At 43.9% G+C, this 18,679-nt stretch overlaps 1 protein-coding gene across 12 annotated transcripts in view; it reads right to left on the bottom strand.

Annotated features, from left to right (window-relative positions):
• Window positions 1-18,403, bottom strand: part of Tnk2 (tyrosine kinase non receptor 2) — a 46,915-nt gene extending 28,512 nt beyond the window's left edge. For all 12 annotated transcript variants that reach the window (XM_047563916.1, XM_047563917.1, XM_047563922.1 and 9 more), the window contains exon 1: window positions 17,621-18,403. The gene's annotated coding sequence lies outside the window, so the exon portion shown is untranslated. The remainder of the gene's footprint in view (window positions 1-17,620) is intronic.
• Window positions 18,404-18,679: the final 276 nt, after the last annotated feature.

Below are 18,679 nucleotides of genomic sequence, written 5' to 3'. Positions count from 1 at the left end.
AAGCAGATCTCTCCCCCATGAAGCCCAAATTCCCAGCGTTAGACCAGGGAGGGAATCAGCAGTCGCCTGCAGCCGCACCCCCCTCCAGCAGCACCAGCAGCGTCATTGCCCTGCGTCCAGGGGGGATGGGCCTCGAGCATCCTCCAGGAGGGCAGGGATTGCTTAAGTGCCTCAGCTGGGAAATGTCTCCAGTCCACGCCCCCCATACCTTACAGCTTCAGGTCCGGGAAGGGTGGCTGATGCCCCTCCTGCAAGGCCTGCCTCTGTCCCCTCCCCCAATCCTGTCCCCAGCCTCCATTTGTCTCTGCGGCACTGCCCCACCCCAGCCAATAAAACTGCAAGCTAGCTTTGTCAGCCATGACCCTCAAGAGAGTCAGGGCAGAGGCCCCACCCATACTGATCATAGAACCACAGCTCTTCTCAGTCCCTGACCCACCTCGAGGAATTCAAAACCAATTAGGTCCTTAGGGATACAAGCCCCTCCATATTCCATGATAAGGGGTCCAAATCTAAGAAGCCACAAAAGAAAAGCCTCCACAGCAATTAGACTGGAGACCCCTCTTTCTAGACATCCTGGGGCCTGAAATCTATACCTCCACCTGCTTCTACTCTGCTCTAAGAATGCCAGGAGCCCAAATGCTTAACTTGTAAAGCTCCCTTCAGACACCTCACCAACCCACTCCTCACTCAATCACACGAGCTATGTCTCCCACACTGGAGGAAGATAGCAGCCCACCTACCCTGGCCTGCCTCATCTCTACTGGTCCTGACCTCACCCTCCCCTCTGTCCTTGGGAGTACAGGGTAGGCCTTCATACTGGGGCTCATCTCTGACTTCGGAGTGAAGAACTGCTCCAACACATGCCCAGGCAGGGATGCCTCACCCATCCCTGGGGTGAGGCCATGGCCAGCCACACAGGAAGTCCCACTGTAGAGGCTCCTTCTCTCCCTCTAGCCCCAGGGTCCCAAGGTGCTACACACACACCTGTCATCCTAATGGCATCTGAAGCATCCACTGACTCTTTCCTACCAGGTATCTAGGGCTGAGCTCAGGCTACCTTCACTCCTCCCTGGGTTGGGGCAGAGGAAGAAGAGATGCTTGGAACACCCTCTTCTCCACTCAGCTTCAAGGTTGAGGAAAGAGATCCCAAGAAGGGCACTGGGTAAGTTCCTATCAGGCTCACTCCTCATATAGTCCCTTCCACATCTTAAAGTTTGAAGTCCCTTCCACATTTTAAAGGCAGGGGGTCCGGAACACATGGTTTTATTCTGTACAGAAGCTCCTTGGTATCTTATCACAGCCATGGCAGAAACTAGTCCTGGCAACAGCTACAGCTCTGCAGAACCCAAAGCCACCAGGCTATGAAATAAGGAAAGCTGAAAATGTCACATCTACCCTTTCTTGTCCTACTTGGATAGAAGTTCTGATCCAATCCATTCCTCCTCCTTGCTTTCTGTCTGTCTCATTCCTCCAGAAACCCTATCTCCTAGAACCATCTTGTGACACTACAGGATCTAAACCACTCTGGGAATCAGGGAACACCCACATCTACACCCCTTTGGCCTTCATTTCCCCTTTTATCTCTCTATACCACGTAACTAAAGGGAGTCAGGAGTAGCTGGGGACAGCCTAACTCTGCTGTCCACTACCCTCTCCAGAGCCTCTCCAACACCATCAGTGAAGTGACAAATCCACACTGAGGAGCAGACATGACATGCAATTTCCGTCCAAGAGGATTTTTCCAAAACAAGCTACCGTATTCTTGAGAATATATGCCAACTTTACTTCCAAATTGGCCCTCTCATGCCTTTGCTTCCCTCTTTGCCAAGTCCCAGAGGAATAACAACATATTAGAGAAGAGAGGAGGGCTTTCAGTACCCCTCACCAATCTATTGCCAGAGGTTTGCCTCCCCGTGTGAGCCCACTAAGTTCAGTCAGCCTCAACTCACCTCTCTATGTAGGGCCCAAGCTTCTGGACCAAGGTCAGGAAGGTTTCCCTCCAGACCTCATCCCAAAGGCAAGTGTACCAGGCAACCTTGCACCTTCAGGTCAGCCTGGTCTTACATCATACTGATCTGAGGAGGTGGCTGGTCAGGGGCCAAGGACGAGAAGGGAATGATTCAGATACACAACATAACTGTCCACACCCTCTTCATGTCCAGTACATGGGGAGCTTGGTCACTGAGGTCCTGAGAGCAGGCAAGACTGACATTTGTTTGCTGGCAATGGTGGGCCTTGAAGCCTCTTCACCTTGCTTAACAGTTACTATTTCCTAAGACTTCTGACTTCACCCTTTATTCTCTTGTCAAAGGATGCTCTACTTCCTGGGGGTCAACTCCTCTCCTTCCAAGGATCCTACTGCCACCCTGTGCTGCCTATGTCCATTCTTAAGCTCCTGCAGCTCCTGACTCACATTTCCAGACATTTACAGGACAGCTCCATCAGGAGGCTGCACAAGTGCCACAAACTACAGTCCAAACTGAGCTCATCGCCATCCCCTTGAACCCTGCTAATCCTGCTCCTGTACCATGACTAAAAACATCATGAGCCAACTCAAGCCAGAAGCCACACTACCCAACTCCTTCCTTTACCAGGCTACCACAAAATCATGTTGCTTCCACCTACTCAGTATTCCCTACACTCAATAATACCACTGGAATTAGGAATCACAGAGGCCTGAGCCAAAATTTTAGCTTCATCATATTCTAGATGGACATTTGGCCAAATCGCTTAACCTCTTAGTTTCAATTTCTTTATCTGTAAAGTGAGGATAAACAAAATCTCCCTCACAGAGCTGTTAAAGAGTCCATGACTTAAACTGGGCGTGGTGGAGCCTGCCTATAAATCTCAGTAGCTCTGGAGGCTGAAGCAGAAGGATTGGGAGTTCACAGTCAGCCTCAGCTACGTAGTGATGCCCCAAGCAACTCGAAAAGACCCTGTCTTAAAATAAAATATAAAAAGGGCTAAAGATGTGGCTCAGTGGCTAAGCGTCCCAGAGTTCAATCCCTGGTACCAAAAAAAAGTCAATGAGAGAATGACAAGCACAACACTTGACACATGGTTGCCTGTTGTTATTACTGTCATCTTGAGGTAGAAGAAATAATAGGTAGAAAGGAGAACACAAGGAAGGACAAGAAAATGTTGGTTTTTATTTTTATTTTTTACTTGGTACTAGGGACTCAACTACTGAGCCACATCCCCAGCCCTTTTTAAAATATTCTATTTAGAGACAGGGTCTCACTCTGTTGCTTACGACATGAATAAATTGTCAAGGCTGACTGTGAACTCATGATCCTCCTGCCTCAGCCTCCACTGCCATTGGGATTACAAGCCTGTGCCACCACACCTGGCAAGAAAATGATTTTAATCCAGAAGTTCCACATACTTTTCCAGGTCTGTTACTCTCTAACCCTATCTTCCTTGCAGGTCTATTATTCCTGGGAAATCTGTAAATCTACCTGAGCACTATTAATTAAACCTCCCAGTAAAGATTGAGCAAAGAGGCAGGATATCTTGAGGAATCTATAAATCAGGAGACTTTCCAGTGCTGTCAATCAAATAATGAAGACCACATCATCCTAAGGATCCAGACCAATATAGAGGTCACCAGAATGATTATATAATTCCTACATACCTTCCTCAACAAGTTTCCTTTAAAAGCAGACCTGGGAACCCCAAAACCACATCTCTCACTCTTGGGATGGCCCACTCTCTCCCTCAAATGAATATTCCTTGCTTTATCTCCAAAGGCATCTCTTTCAAGATCACCCTCACTTTCCCTTGAATGTGTATCTCCTTCCTAAATAAACCTTCATCTGTGCCTGGCTGACAATGTGCTCAAATTCTTTTCTGTCACGTATGCCAAGAACCCCACTGGTCCTGAGTCAGGTTTCCCCTTCTCTCTGGGAGCTCCTTGGGGCCTTTGCAGACACCTCTTCTCCTAGGACAGTATGAAGAGCCAGGTCATCCCCCTTACATCTTTCAGTACTTGTGAGTCAAACCCCCTGTTGGCACATAAGGTCCTTCAGGAACCGCTCTACTATTTCTTCACCTCCATCTTACCATTCATTTTAAATGTCTCCTGTCCTGGTCAATTCAAATGCTTGCTCTTCCCCAGACATACCCTATTCCTTAATTTTAATGCCTCTGATCTATTCTTTGTCACACTTATTCTTTTTATCTACCAGATGAACTCCTACATACCTTCAAGATCCCTAGCAAATGCCATCTCTTTTGTAAAATCCCATTTCCTATTTCCAAACGATTATTTGCAAATGTGCCCATGTTGTTTTTGATAAAGAACATTTATAAGGGCTGGGGTTGTGGCTCAGTGGTAGAGGGCTTGCCTAGCATGTGTGAGGCCCTGGGTTCGATTCTCAGCACCGCATATAAATAAATAAATTAAATAAAGGTCCATCGACAACAATTAAAAAAAAAAATTTATAAGCAAGAGTAGTAGAGGGATGGGGACGTAGCTCAGTGGTAGAGTGCTTGACTAGCATATGGGAGACCCTAAGTTCACCTAGCACCATGAAAAAAAAATGCTTTTAAACAAGAGTAGTATAAGCATGCCAGTTGTATTTCAAAGGTTAAATTATCCACCATGCTCAAATTCTTAAAAGGTCACTCTCTGTAACCCTCTATAATAGTACATAATTCTACTGAACACCTCTATTGTGGTTTACACATTGTAAAGTGTAAGAAACCTGGTTGAGAGTTTGATGAAAAGACTTCAGCTTAGTGATGGTGGAGAAAGGTGCTGCCCCTTTTCTTGTGTGCTACTGCCACCTGACTGCCCCAGTGGATACCACATCCAAGTCTGGTTGCCTTCCCCCTGCCCCAGCTTTGCTCCTCCCCATTATTTCTAATCCAGAGAAGCTAGCACCTTCATGAGAAAAGAAGATTGTCAATCTCATAATAGCTACTCCTAACCCAGACCCACTAAGCTACTTTGTTCCCACAAAGCTGTTTCCGACCCACAGTCAACTTAGCCAGTCCTGAACCGGCTTTACTAGGAGCCTTATCATCAGACTACAGAGAAGAGTTGGGCCATGGGATGCAAGAATGAAAGTCTGGGCTTATCAGGCATCCCAGTCTCACCAAGAGGGAGGAGGGGATCCAGGGAGTGCCAGGGTAGGCAGTAGGGCAGAGAAACACCAGACACAGGAACCCTCCTATGACTTATCTCCTCCTTCTCTAATGGAGAAGGTGTAACTTTTAGAGAGGAAAGGAAAGGTCCTCCGGAACATGACACACTGTGCTAAACTCATCACCTGTCCCAAGTTGGTCTTGAAAGTATTATGAAGTTATTTCATGCTGCAGAAGCTAAACAGTAGTATACCAACCCTGCCTACCAGATATGATACTGGAAACCCTAAAGTGCTCCTGGAATATGCCCCCAATTCCTGTACATACATATGCAAATACCTGCAGTGTGTGACAGAAGACAAATTCCTGTGGCTCTCTGGGTCTCATGGCCATGCACGCCATGCATGTTCAGTGCTAGGGCTTGGATGCAAGTTCAGAGAGCCACCCTGCTGAGGTACCAACGCAGTACCAGGGCCCAGCAAGATCCAGGGAAGAGGATGGTAGGTGGGAAGAAGGATGCAGTCCAACTCCCTGCAGTCTGCACTCCCAGAGTTCTTCCAGGGCTGCACAGAGGCTGCCCAGCTGGTCACCCTGTCCACTGCTGGCTCAAGCCTCACCCCACCCCCACCCCCACAGCAAGAATCCAAAGCTGAAGGGACCTATTGTTGGGCCTTGGAGGTGGGGTGGGGAAAGGAACAGTGGTGAGGAGATGCCAGAATAGAACAGTTACTCTGCAAGAAAACTGCTCATCCCCTTCAGACTATGTCCACACCAAAACCCCAGGAGCTGGGAACATGCAACCCATGCAGGCTGCAGGGCTTAGAAGAGCGTGGGAATGAGAGAAATGTCAGGAACTTCAAGATACATATGTTAAAGCTCACCACACTCTTCCCATCCATTTGATCAATGAAGAAACTCAGATCCTGAAAGGGGAAAGGGTTTGCCTAGTCCAAGGCATTAAGAAGCTGTCATAAGGGATGGATCCTCAGTAGTTAGAGGAAGCAAATGTTCAGAGTGCTAGTTTTTTGGCCATGGGGGGAAAGCCCTACCAAGGTCAGGAACTGGTGAAGTTCAGGGGCCCAGAGAGGGGACCCCACCTCATTTAGTGATACAGCATACAGAAGACAGGAAAAAGTCAGTGTTGCCCACCTATCTTGGGGGCACTAGGGGTTGGGGAAGGAAAGAGCTGCTAAAGGGAGGAACCAGGCTAAACCTCATGCCCCCTCCCTCTCTTCAGTCATTCTCCATGAACATAATATCTGTTCACCCTAAGCTAGGGATTCTGGGGAAATTTGAAGGAGCACAAGTCAACAATCTGGGTCCTCAAGAAAATGGTACTGTGGCACACGTCTGTAATATTAGCAGCTCGGGAGACTGAGGCTAGAGAACTGCAGTTCAAAGCCAGTCTCTGCAATTTAGCAAGGCCCAAAGCAACTTAAGTGAAATTGTGTCTCAAAATTTTAAAAAATCAAAAAAGGGCTGGGGATATGGCTCAGTGGTTAAGCACACCTGGGTTCAATCCCTGGTATCAAAAAAAAAAAAAAAAAAAAAAAAAGATGAAATTATGTACAATACGTACAAGTTCTTTACTCCATGCTTCATATGCACTGACTGATTTAAAATCCTCCTAGGGACTCTATCCTCAAATTTTACAGCTAAAGAAAGTGAACCTCTGAAATAACCAGGGTCACCCAGAGAGTAAAAGAGGAAGCCAGGATTTGGTCCATACATAACCATACACAAAACTGCTTAGCTCAAGGACTCAAGTTCCTGGAAGACAGAGCAGAAGTCTACTATTCCACTGTATAAGACAGGTCAAATATATACTATACCACTTTCTGGGACTAAACGAATTTATGGATTCTATAAGACAGTTTAAAGAAGAGCTTGAGATTCCAGGAGAAGACATCAGATTGACCCATGCAGATAATTTCACTCTTTTATCCTTAAACTCCACCAAAATTATAATTAAAAAAGGTTTTGTTTTGTTTTGTTGTGAATGGCATAGTTCCCTAAGGCTGGGGAAACTGGAAGAATGGACAAACATATCTTTGGAAGTTGAAAAGATGGGCCAGTGACAATTGAGAGCAGACCTGAGAGAATCCCAGGTTACAAGGTGAGAGGAACTCAATGACCTCACAAATCCTTCAAAGGCCTAGAACTGGCAGCCCCAGGCACCTGTGAAAGAAGAGGTGATGTGTCCAATGGGAAATGCTAAAAATACAGGAGTACTAATACTTAGAAGCTATATAAGAAATAGTAAGTTAGGTATAGTGGTGCATACCTATAAACCCATCAACTCAAAAGGATTAGGCAGGATGATCACAAGTTCAAGGCTGACTTTGGCAACTTAGCAAGACCCTGTGTCAAAATATAAAGAGCTGGTGATGTGGCTCAGGAGTCAACTACTTGCCTAGCATGTGTGAGGTCATGGGTCTGATCCTCAGTTCTGAAGAAAAAAATACAAAAACACAGTAAGACTTCTCATCTCCCTTCCCAATATAAGCCAACAAGTGACTGCCCCTCTAAACCCTGACAGACCCAAAAATTTCCCCAGAGAGATAAGCTGAAGCTCTCTCTACAGTGCCCCAGGGGCTTGGTGGACAACAGGGAGTGCACATACCAAACAAGGGAAGCTCACAATGTAAGCACCACAATCCCAGTTCCTTTTTCTACCTGAGAACAGAAGCCTCCAACCCCTTAAAAGACAAAAGGTAGGTTCTCTGGGCCATCCAGGTCAACACACAAAGTTCAAAGTTCTCCCAGCACTGTAGTCCTTAAGAGCAGACAACAAAAAATTACCAGAAGCCCAGAAGAAAATTTCAGACAAGAGTGATACAAGTTACAGCCACAAAAATAACAGGATTTTCTTTTAATTGGGGGAACAAAAAATTGCAAATGAGAGCAGAGAAAAAACTCAACAGATGCACTCCCATTCTAGCAGAGTCTGGAGTACAGTGGGTACTTATAAATATTTGTTGTATGGATAAATTCACTTGTCTTTCAAACTTTAGTAATTATACAAATAACAATATAGATCCTGATCCCACAGAACTGGAGTAGGGCCCAAGAGTCTATATTCTAACAAGTTCCCAAGGGATGCTGTTGTGCTGGTCCATAAAGCACAAACTGAAAAGTAAAGGTCTTCTAAGCTCTAGAGAGATTTTTTTTTTGCCCTTGTATGATTAAAGTCACCTGAAAGCTTGGAAACTGTCAATATTTGGGTATCCCCTGAGATTCTGATCACATCAGTCTAAGTGAGTCTCAGGCATCGTATCTTGAAGTTTCTTCAAACAGATCTAAACTGGGGCTGAGAACCATAACTCCAATGAGAGCCCATAATTGTGCCAATCATTTGTCCTTGCCAGAACAGTCTGTTCTCAGATATTATCTCCATTGTTGACCTGGACCACTTTTTTAGAATGCCCTTCACACCATAATTACGAACATCAGTTTATGGGTCTACTCATTATTCAAAAGATAATTCTCAAGGACAAGTCTCGTTAATGTCAGTGGATAAATAAATCCCAAAAAACTGTTCTAAGAATTTTTTCTTTATTAGATTTTCACCCTTGATTTTTTTTTAAATGGAGACCTCTAAACTCGATTTGTTAATCAAGCTTTCTTTGAAAGATTTTTAAAAAATGAGATGTGAACTACCTCATAGAATAAAATAGTATTAACAACTCATCCTCACAAAGGATATAGAATTATTTTAGACTGCAATGTGAACTCTGAAACCTAAAAAGCAATGGAGTAATGTCCCAAAGATGCTGAAGGAAAACAATTTTCAACCTAGATTTCTATATTCATCTAACTATCTACAGAGTTATTCAGTGTCAGACTGGCATACTCTCAAGCCTACCACTCCTACACACTGCTCTCCAGAAACTACAGAGGGTATACTCTACTAAAAAGTAAAGGAACCAAGGGAAAGACAATGGATACAGGAGACAGAAGATCTAATAAAGAAGGGCAGTGAAGGAAATGCCCAGGATTTTGAAGGTTGCCCAGTTCATGCCACTACAGGGAAGAAGGATGTTAAAGAGTCTTCTTCAGAAAAAAGAATTTGACAGAATACCTAATGGAATTGACATCTTGGGAAGTGTAGACAGTTACTGGAGAATGTGACTAATCAAAAGGAACACAGAACATTTGGCAGGGTTAGAGTATATAGCTCAGTAGTAGAGAGCTTGCCTAGTATACAAAAGGTCCTGGATTCAACCTAACTTAGAAAAAAAATTAATTAAGTAAAAAGAAAACCAAGCAAACAAAAACAACTTCAGAGAGAACAAAAACTTGTTCGGGAAAGGAAAAGTCATCAAAGTTTATGATATCATAATAACAAAACAATCACTTAAAAGAAAACAATACAACAATACTTCTAGAGTGGATGTACAGAAGATGGGAAGAGTGGAAGGGTGAGGATGGGTGAATGAAAGTCAAATCCTCATCTTACTGACCAACATAGAATAACAGGGATCAGATTTAACCTCCTTGCTGAGACACAAACAAACAAACAACTAGGCAGGAATACAGATCTCCCATAGGCAGCCAGGATAAGGGCCTTAGAGAAGGAAAGGAGAGGAGGGGGGCATCATGCCAACCTGAAAGAAGACATCAGGTCCAGAACATCCTGTGACTCCTTACAGCATCTACCACAGGAACTCCATCTTAGTTAGAACACATTTCTGTTCCTCATAGCTTCAATCACAGAAGTCCTTCCTTAGAGGCCACTGCCTTTACCAAAGGCCAACCATAAGCAGACCCCTACCCAAAATGCTTCCTCTTCCCAACACAGGTGTCAAACCACAAGGATGGCCCCAATCTCTTAATTATGTAAATAAGAGATGAAATGATGCAGTTCTGATTGGCTTAGTAAGCTCAGAGCTTGAAGAGTTTGATTGGTCCATGTTGACATCCCTCACCCCACTAATCAACATCAGATATGCCTTTAAAAACCCAAAACAACAGATACCCATTGGCCCTCTCTTGGGGTTCCTCCCCTTTGGGAGCTCTGCTTTCTATTACTTTAATAAATCCCATGGCTTTTCTCTCACTCTTGTATCCATGAACTTCATTCCTTGAATTTGCTAGACAAAGAACTCGACTGACATGAACTTGCTAGACAAAGAACTCGACTGCCTAATTCCATGTTACAAGCAAACAGACAAAACACAAAAAATACTTTAAGACACAAGATATCAGAAAATAACAGTGAATCCTTATGACTGAGAGTTTATAGGATATGCCATGGGGAAAAAAACCTAGCTGAACCCAGGAAACTCCCTGAATTGAGAAGATGGAGCTAAGAATCCAGGAAGATTTAGGTGGTTAGTGTTTGCAGAACACAATCAGAGAGGAGAGAGTACCACAGATCTGAAAAAGGTCCCCCTTGAGGATCAGCACAGCACTGGTTATCACAGGAATGTGAAGAAACTATCCAAGGCCAGGGAAATGAACCACCCAACAGATTAGAAATAACAGTGTCTGGCACTCACAAGTCTGGGAAAGTGCTTGTTCTCACCAGCAAGATTGGAAAAGGTAAGCCCTGAATAGAATGCACCAGAGGGTCTTGCCTCAGCAGTGGGGAATAACTAGCCCTAGACTGAGTACAGTTCTGGTCCCACCTAGCAAAACTTAAAAACAAGACCCAAAAAGATCAAACCATTTCCAAGTCACTTAACTGCATTCCAGAACAAAGTTCAAGTATTCTTATAGGAATTCAAAAATATTCAGCAAACAATTAGGTGAAATTCACATTGTGTAACAGCCAATCGAAATTTATCAGGCGTGAAAAAAGCCAGAAACTGACTTATAACAAGGAGATGAAGTAACCAATTCCAAACAACCCTGAATTGACAAGATATAAGAATTAGTAAACGTGGGATGAGGGTGTAATTTAATGTTAGAGTACTTGCCTAGTACATGCCAGCTTCTGGGCTTATGAAACAGTTTTATAACTACATTCCACATGTTCAGAAGTTGAGATAATTATTTTTTTAAAAAGACCCAAATCAAATTTCTAAAATAGCCAGGCATGATGGTGTACACCTATAATCCCAGCAACTCAGGAGACTGAAGCGGGAAGATCTTGAGGTCAAGGACAGCCTCAGCAACTTAGCAAGGCGCCAAGCAACTTAACAAGACTATGTATCAAAATAAATATTTTCTTAAAAGAGCTGGAGATGTAGTTCAAAGGTAAAGCACTCCTAGGTTCAATCCCCAGTGACCGCCCCCCCACGAAAAATTTCTAAAAGAAAAATGACAATGCATGACAGTAATATACAAGTGGACTTAGGAGATTAAACACTGTGGAAGAAAAATTTGGTAAACTTGGAGACCCTGCAATAAATAAATAAACAAACAAACAATAAGACTATCCAGAACACATACACAAAGGAAAAATAAGTTAAAAAATAAACAAAGCAGCAGATGAACCTGGCACACACCTATCATTCCAGCCACTGGGGGGTTTAGGCAGGAATATCCAAGTTTGAGGCCAGCTTGGGCAACTTAGCAAGAACTTATCTCAAAATAAAATAAAAGGACTGGGGATGTAGTTCAGTGGCACAGCATGCCTGGTACCTTCTGGGTTTGATCCCCAGTATAGGGGGAAAAAAAAAGAACAAAGCATCAAGGAGTAGTAGGCCAACTTTAAATATAATACATGTATAATGAGTTCCTAAGAAGACGACAGATAGTTGAAAATAAAAGGAATATTTGAAGAAATAATGGCTGAAGTTTTCTAAATTTGGTTAAAACTATAAGCACACAGATCCAAGAAGTTCAATGAACACCAGTATAAGAAATATGATGAAAACTATATCAAGGCACATCATAATAAAATTGCTCAAAATCAGTGATAAAGAGAAAAATTTTTACAGTACCAAGAGAGAACACAGTGAACATAATCAAAGCACAGTATCTGCATGTGTGGAAATGTCACAGTGAAACTCATTAACTTGTATAATTAATGTGTTAATTATAATAATTTTAAATGGGAGAGGGAGAAGGCATGTAATATACAGAGGAACAAAGATGATGGCCAACTTCTTGCAGAAACAACAGGAAGTGTGGAAACAATGGCATAATACAACTAAAGTACTGAAAGAAGGAGCTGGGGTTTAGCTCAGTGTCAGAGTGCTCACCTAGCACACCCAAGGTTCAAGGCCCTGGGTTTGTTACCCAGCACCACAAAAAAAAAGAAATGAAACGTGACAACCTAGAACTCTATTTCAAAAGAAATATCTTCCAAATATAATGGAAAATAGCCTTTTAGACATACAAAAGCTGAAAGAATTCATTACCAGTAGACCCACACTAACATTTATTTAACAATAAATGTTAAAGGAAGTCCTCCAATAGAAGCAAAATAATATCACTGGAAATACAGATATATGCAAAGAAATGAACAGCACTGGAAACTGTACAATAGTAACTACATGGGTCAATATTTAGATCTTTTTCTTATTATTCAAATCACTTTAATAGATGAATGTAACATGGGTTTATAACATATACTTCTTTTGTACTGGAGATTGAACCCAGGGGTGCTTTACCACAGAGTAACATTCCCAGCCCCTCTTATTTTGAGACAGGGTCTTGTTAAGTTGCTGCAGTTGGCCTCAAAATTTGTTATCCTCCTGCCTTAGCCTCCTAAATCACTGAGATTACAGGTATTTGCCACCCAGTTTATAACATACTTTTGACAACAGCAAAACAAGGAGGAGAAATAAAAACACTATTTTAAGTTCTTATACTAATATCATTTGAAGGTGTTATAAGTTGAAGATGTATACTATGAATCCCATAGACATTACAAGAAAATGACCCATAAGCACAGATATAAAAATACTTAACAAATTCCTTAGCAAGGGCACGGTGGTAAACACCTGTAATCCCAATGGCTCGGGAGGCTTAGGCAGGAGGATTGCAAATTCAAAGCCAGCCTTAGGAACTTAGGCCCTAAGCAACTTAAGGAGACACTGTCTCAAAATAAAATTAAAAAAAAGGCTGGGGATGTGGCTCAGTGATAAAGTGCCCCTGGGTTCAATCCTGTGTATGAAAAAAAAAAAAAAAAACCAGGGCTGGGATTGTGGCTCAGTGGTAGAGCGCTCACCTAGCATATGTGAGGCACTGGGTTTGATCCTCAGCACCACATAAAAATAAATAAATATATAAATAAATAAAGGTATTGTGTTCATCTACAACTAAAAAAATTATTAAAACAAAAAACAAAACAACAACAACAACAACAAAAAATACTGTACCAAAAGATCTAATCAGTGCAATCAAATAAGAAAAAGAAGTAACAGGTAATAAAGATCAGAGAGAAGTAAAATTGTCTTTATCAGCAGATGGCATAATTTATGTAGTAAATCCAATGGAAGCTACCAAAAAAATCTATGAGAATAAGTCAGTTTAGCGAGGCTGTAGGATTCACATTCCATGTTAAAATATCAATAGTATTTATAAGTCAGGTGCAGTGGCACAAACCTGTAATCCCAGCAACCTGGGAGGCTAAGGCAGGAGGCTATTAAGTTCAAGACCAGCCTCTGCAACCCAGTGAGATCCTGTCTCAAAATAAAAAAATAAAAGGCTGGGGGATATAGCTCAATGGCAGAGTGCCCCTGAGTTCAATCCCTAGTACCAGGAAAAGGAGAAGCAGGGTGGAAGGAGCAGGGAGATGGGGAATAATACTTATATATATTAGGAACAAACAACTAGATATTGAAATGTAAACAATACCATATTATTGCAGTATTACTGACAATAGCTAAAAGGTGGATGCAACCCAAATGTACATAAAAGGATGAATAGATGACCAAACCGTGGACTACTGATAGAGTTATTCTGCCTTAAAAAAAAAAAAAAAAAAAAAATTTCTGACATGCTACAACATAGATGAACTTATACTAAGTAAAACAAGCCAGTCACAAAAGACAAATACCTATGATTCTACTACTATGAGACACCTATAATAGGCAAACTTATAAAGACAGAGAGCAAGTAGAACTATGGTTGCCAGGGACTAGATACAGAATTTCAATTCTATAGGATGAAATATTATAAACATTTTAATACCACTGAACTGCACATTTTTAAATAAAGATTAAAATGGTAAGTTTGTTACATATATTTACCACAACTAAAATAGTTTTTAAACTGGGCTTGGTGGCACACATATAATCCCAGCTACTCCAGAGGCTGAGGCTGGAGGATCACAGGTTCAAAACCAGTTTGGGCAACTTAGTGAGACCCTATCTCAGAATAAAAAATTTTTAAAGATCTGGGGATGTAGAGTGCCCCAGGTTCAATCCCTAGTACCACAAAACAAACAACAACAAAACAGATTTTAAAGATTAAAAAAAAGCCATAAAAATAATAATTAAAAAAAAAAAAAAAAACAATATTAAGCCAAGTGTGGTAGTACATGCCTGTCATTTCAATGACTTGGAAGACTGATGTAGGAGGATTGCAAGTTTAAGGCCAGTCTTGGCAACTTAGTGAGACCTAAGTAACTTAGGGAGACCCTGTCTCAAAATAAAAAAATAAAAAGGGTTGGGGATGTAGCTCAGTGAAAGAGTGATTCTGGGTTCAATCCCCAGTACCACCAAAAGCAAAAACAAAAAACTTCTCTTCAAATATACAATGTTAAGAGAATTAAAATACAAACTACAAACTTAAATACAAATCATATACCTGACAAAGGGTTTATATCCAGAATATAAAAAACTTTTCAAAAATCAACATTATAAAAAACACACAATTAGAAATGGGTAAACAATCTGAAGAGACACATCACCAAAGACATACTGTTGGCAAATAAGCACATGAAAAGAAGCTCAGCACTAGTCATTAAGGAAATGCAAACTGAAACTATAATCAGATACCACCACAGACACATCAGAATGTCTAAAATTAAAGAGACTAACCATATGAAGTGTTAGTTGTATACTGAACTGTTCAACCACTTTGGAAAACAGTCTGGCAGTTTTTGTTTGAGCAGGGCTTTTACTGGGTTGTTCAGGCAGGCTTTGAGCTACTGGGCTCAAGTCATCCTCCTGCCTCAGACTAGACTACAAGCATGTGCCACCATGTCCAGGTTTTGTTTTTGTTTTTAAATACAAAATAAATGAGATGTTTTCTCATTTATTTTACGATTTGAAAAAAATTAAATTTATAAGAATGAATAAAGAAATAAATACATAACAAAAAATTAAATTTATTTAACTGGTTCATAAAACAATTGTACAAATTAATGGAGAAATGTGATCAATATGACAGTTTCTTAAAAGCTAAATGTTCGCCTACTATATGATCTAACCATTACAATCCTAGAGATTTACCCAAGAGAAAAAAAAAGTATATATCCATACAAAGACTAAGATAAATGTTCATAGCAGCTTTATTTGTAATACCAAAAACGGAAAACAATCCAACGGGCAAATGGATAAAGACTGTGGCTTTATGTATGCAACAGACTACTCAGCAATAAGAGGATGAACTACTGATATACGCAACAATGAGGATGAATTTCAAAAGTTAAAGGGTGAAAGAAAGCCAGATTCAAAAAAAGGGCACATGCCATTTGATTTCCACTTACACAAAATGTTAGGTACTGCAAACACAAGAGTGACAGAAAGCAGATCAGTGTGTTACCTGAGGAGGAAACAGAAGAGAGGTGGGAGGAATTCCTAAGGGGCAAAAAAAAAAACCTTAGGCATGTTCAGTATCTTGATCATGATGATGGCTTCATAGGGTACACATGCTTTAAACTAACTAAATTTTTTTTTTTTTTTTTTTTTTTGTGGTGCTGGGGATCGAACCCAGGGCCTTGTGCTTGCAAGGCAAGCACTCTATCAACTGAGCTATCTCCCCAGCCCCTAAATTTTTTGTATGTTTTAAGTATGTTCAGTTTACCATGTCATTATACTTCAATAAAGCTTGTTAAAAACATCTTCCAGAACAAGCACAGAGCAGGGTGGTAATCTCAAACTTAAGACATACGATCCTGTCTCCCCAACATCTGCTGATCAGAGGTTCTGGGAGGTGGGAAACAGGCAGGTACCACTGCACTCAGAATTCTGAAAGTCATGGCCCACTGAACAGACAAGGAAACAAACTCAGAGATGTTATCTTACTCAAGGTTGCAGAGTTAGTAATAAGTAGTATCACCAGATCAAAACAGATAAGCCTGATACTAAAGCCTTTCCCCTGCTCTTCATCTACCACAAATTCAAAAAGTAGACCTAAAACAAGTAGGTGAAGGTACCCGTATGCTTATATGTATGTGCTTAGAACAGACAATTCTTTCCACTGAAGCCAGAGAGCCAGAACCCCTCTGGCTATTCCAGAAGAGCCAGGTATCGTGGACACTACAACTGAACTTCCGGTATGTGAGTGTTTGGGAAGCAGTGTGACAGGCACGGGATGAAGCTGACAGACGAGTTTGGGTTTGCCTGAGGAGCAGACTAACCGGCTTCTCCACCAGTCCCAACAGTCCCAGTCACCACCACTCCCTCTGCCCCCACAAGAAAGCATTATCTCCACCCAGTGTAGTTCAGGACTGGAGTCTGGGGGCTATCTGACTCAGCCACTCACCAGTTAAGGCAAAGATGGGTCAGTTAAGGCCCTGAAGCAGGCAGCAATTCTGCATCCATCCCCACCTGAGGACTAGAGAAGCAACAACGCTGACAGTGCCAGGAAAGGGATGAACAGCCCTAGGAGGATAAAGCCCATAAGCTGCTAACCAAGCCCCCAACCCACCGCAGGAATAAGCAGGACTGGCATTCTGGCTGAGAGTCAGTAAGAAGCCAAATCTAGTCCCTGGCCCTGGCCTCTGAAAGCCCCACCTCTAAGCTGGGCCAGGAGCAGGCCCTATTCCATGCAGAATCCACAATACCACAGCTGCCCATCTGTCAATCTCCACTGGGTGGGGTTAAGGCCTGCACCACAGAGGCAGTCCAGATGCAGCAGTGCAGGTACACCTTCCTCTCCCACCTCTGTCACATTGAAGTCCCAAGGTCCCACTCAGACAAAAGACCTCACCAGTTGATCGCTGCTCTTTTGCCCACTATACAACTTGGCTTTGGGCCATCAGTATAAATCAACCATGACAGGACCTCTGGGCAGGAGCAGCTCATGTAGCCAACAGAGTTACAAGGGTCCAATGCCTTCTTCATTTCTCTGGATGGCTGGAGGCATCTTGGGTTGACTGCACCATGTAAGCTATTGTGTGGAGGCACCCCAATCTCCACCAATAGACAGGTGGAGGGGGTGACTACTTACCCTGCAACTGAAGACCTGGTACTACCCCTGTTTTCCCTCTGCCCAGACCTGGCAACCACTCAGAGGATCGCATGCCCAGTCTAGGCTAGGAGATGGATGTTCAATCACTCCACCCAGCACATACAGAACTGGAAGGAAGCATCAAATCAAGAAAGCTCAAATGCAGTTTGGAAAGCATACGCTCCTTGTGGTTCCAAACACATCAACTCCAGGTAAGAACAAACCTGGGCTTCCTTACCTGCCACTTTCAGCTGACTCCCAGCAGAAAATGCTTCGATGATGCCCAGAATGAGGAAGCAGAAGAGGATCCCGCAGGTTACTTCCTGCCCTCGGGCAATGGCTTCAGAAGCTCTCAGATTCACAGTGCTCTTCAGTGCCCCAATCCCCAACCTCCTACATCTCGTAGTCCCCTCAGCCCTAGATCCCTAGATGCCAAGGCGGTGACCTGAGAGTTACCACCTCCTCCTACGCCTGCGCCTGCGGGTCCTGTGCCCTTCGGGGGCTCCCTCTCCCTCCTGGGACCCCTTCCCGTTCAGATAGGTTTCCTGGACAGCCCGAACCACCTGTCCCTCCTGCACCCCTGGCAGCCAATTTGCTTCCTGCACCCCCAGTCGCCCTTCCCCCTCAGGCCCCTGGGGGCCCACAGGCCGGGCCCTCCCCACCAGCTCAAGTGTGTCTCGGCGCCGGGGGGCCGCTCCCAGGACCACCGCCTCGGATCTGAGGTGCCCACAGCTCTCCCAATTCCGCCCACCCGGCTCGCCGGAACTTTCGAGGGCCTCCCCGCGCTCGAAGGAGCCGTCCCCGAACCCCGGCAGTTGCTCGGGTTGCTGCAGCAGCCTGCGTGGGCTCCCCTCCCCCCGTTCCTGCACCCCGGCGCGGGCCTCGCCCCGCTCCTGCACTGCGGGGCTGCCACCCCCCTTCTCCTGGTGTTGCTTGCGGGGCCCCAGCCCCTCCTCCTGCGCCACAGGCCAGCCAGCTGAGCCCTTCCACCGCGGCGAGTGCCTCCAGTCCGCGCCGTCTGGCGGCCCCCACACCACCCCCAGGTTGGGCTCGTGGCCGCGACCGCCCCGCTCCTGGACCCCCAGACCCACCCCGCCCTCCTCCTGCACCGCCGGACCCACCCCGCCCTGCTCCTCCACGCCGAGCTTCAACCCGCGGAGCTGCTGCGGGCCCCAGCTGAGAACCCCGACGCGCTGCGGCTGCTGCTCCGGCAGCGCTGGGCTAAGCCCGCCCCGCTCCTCCTGGGCTCCCCGCCGGGGACCCCCCGCCCCCACAGCCCAACGCACTCGCCTGCCCC

Source organism: Sciurus carolinensis, chromosome 9 (assembly GCF_902686445.1).
Source record: "Sciurus carolinensis chromosome 9, mSciCar1.2, whole genome shotgun sequence".
Lineage (NCBI taxonomy): Eukaryota > Metazoa > Chordata > Mammalia > Rodentia > Sciuridae > Sciurus > Sciurus carolinensis.
Note: the sequence above shows the minus strand (reverse complement) of the source record. Positions and strands in the feature narration are given on the sequence as shown.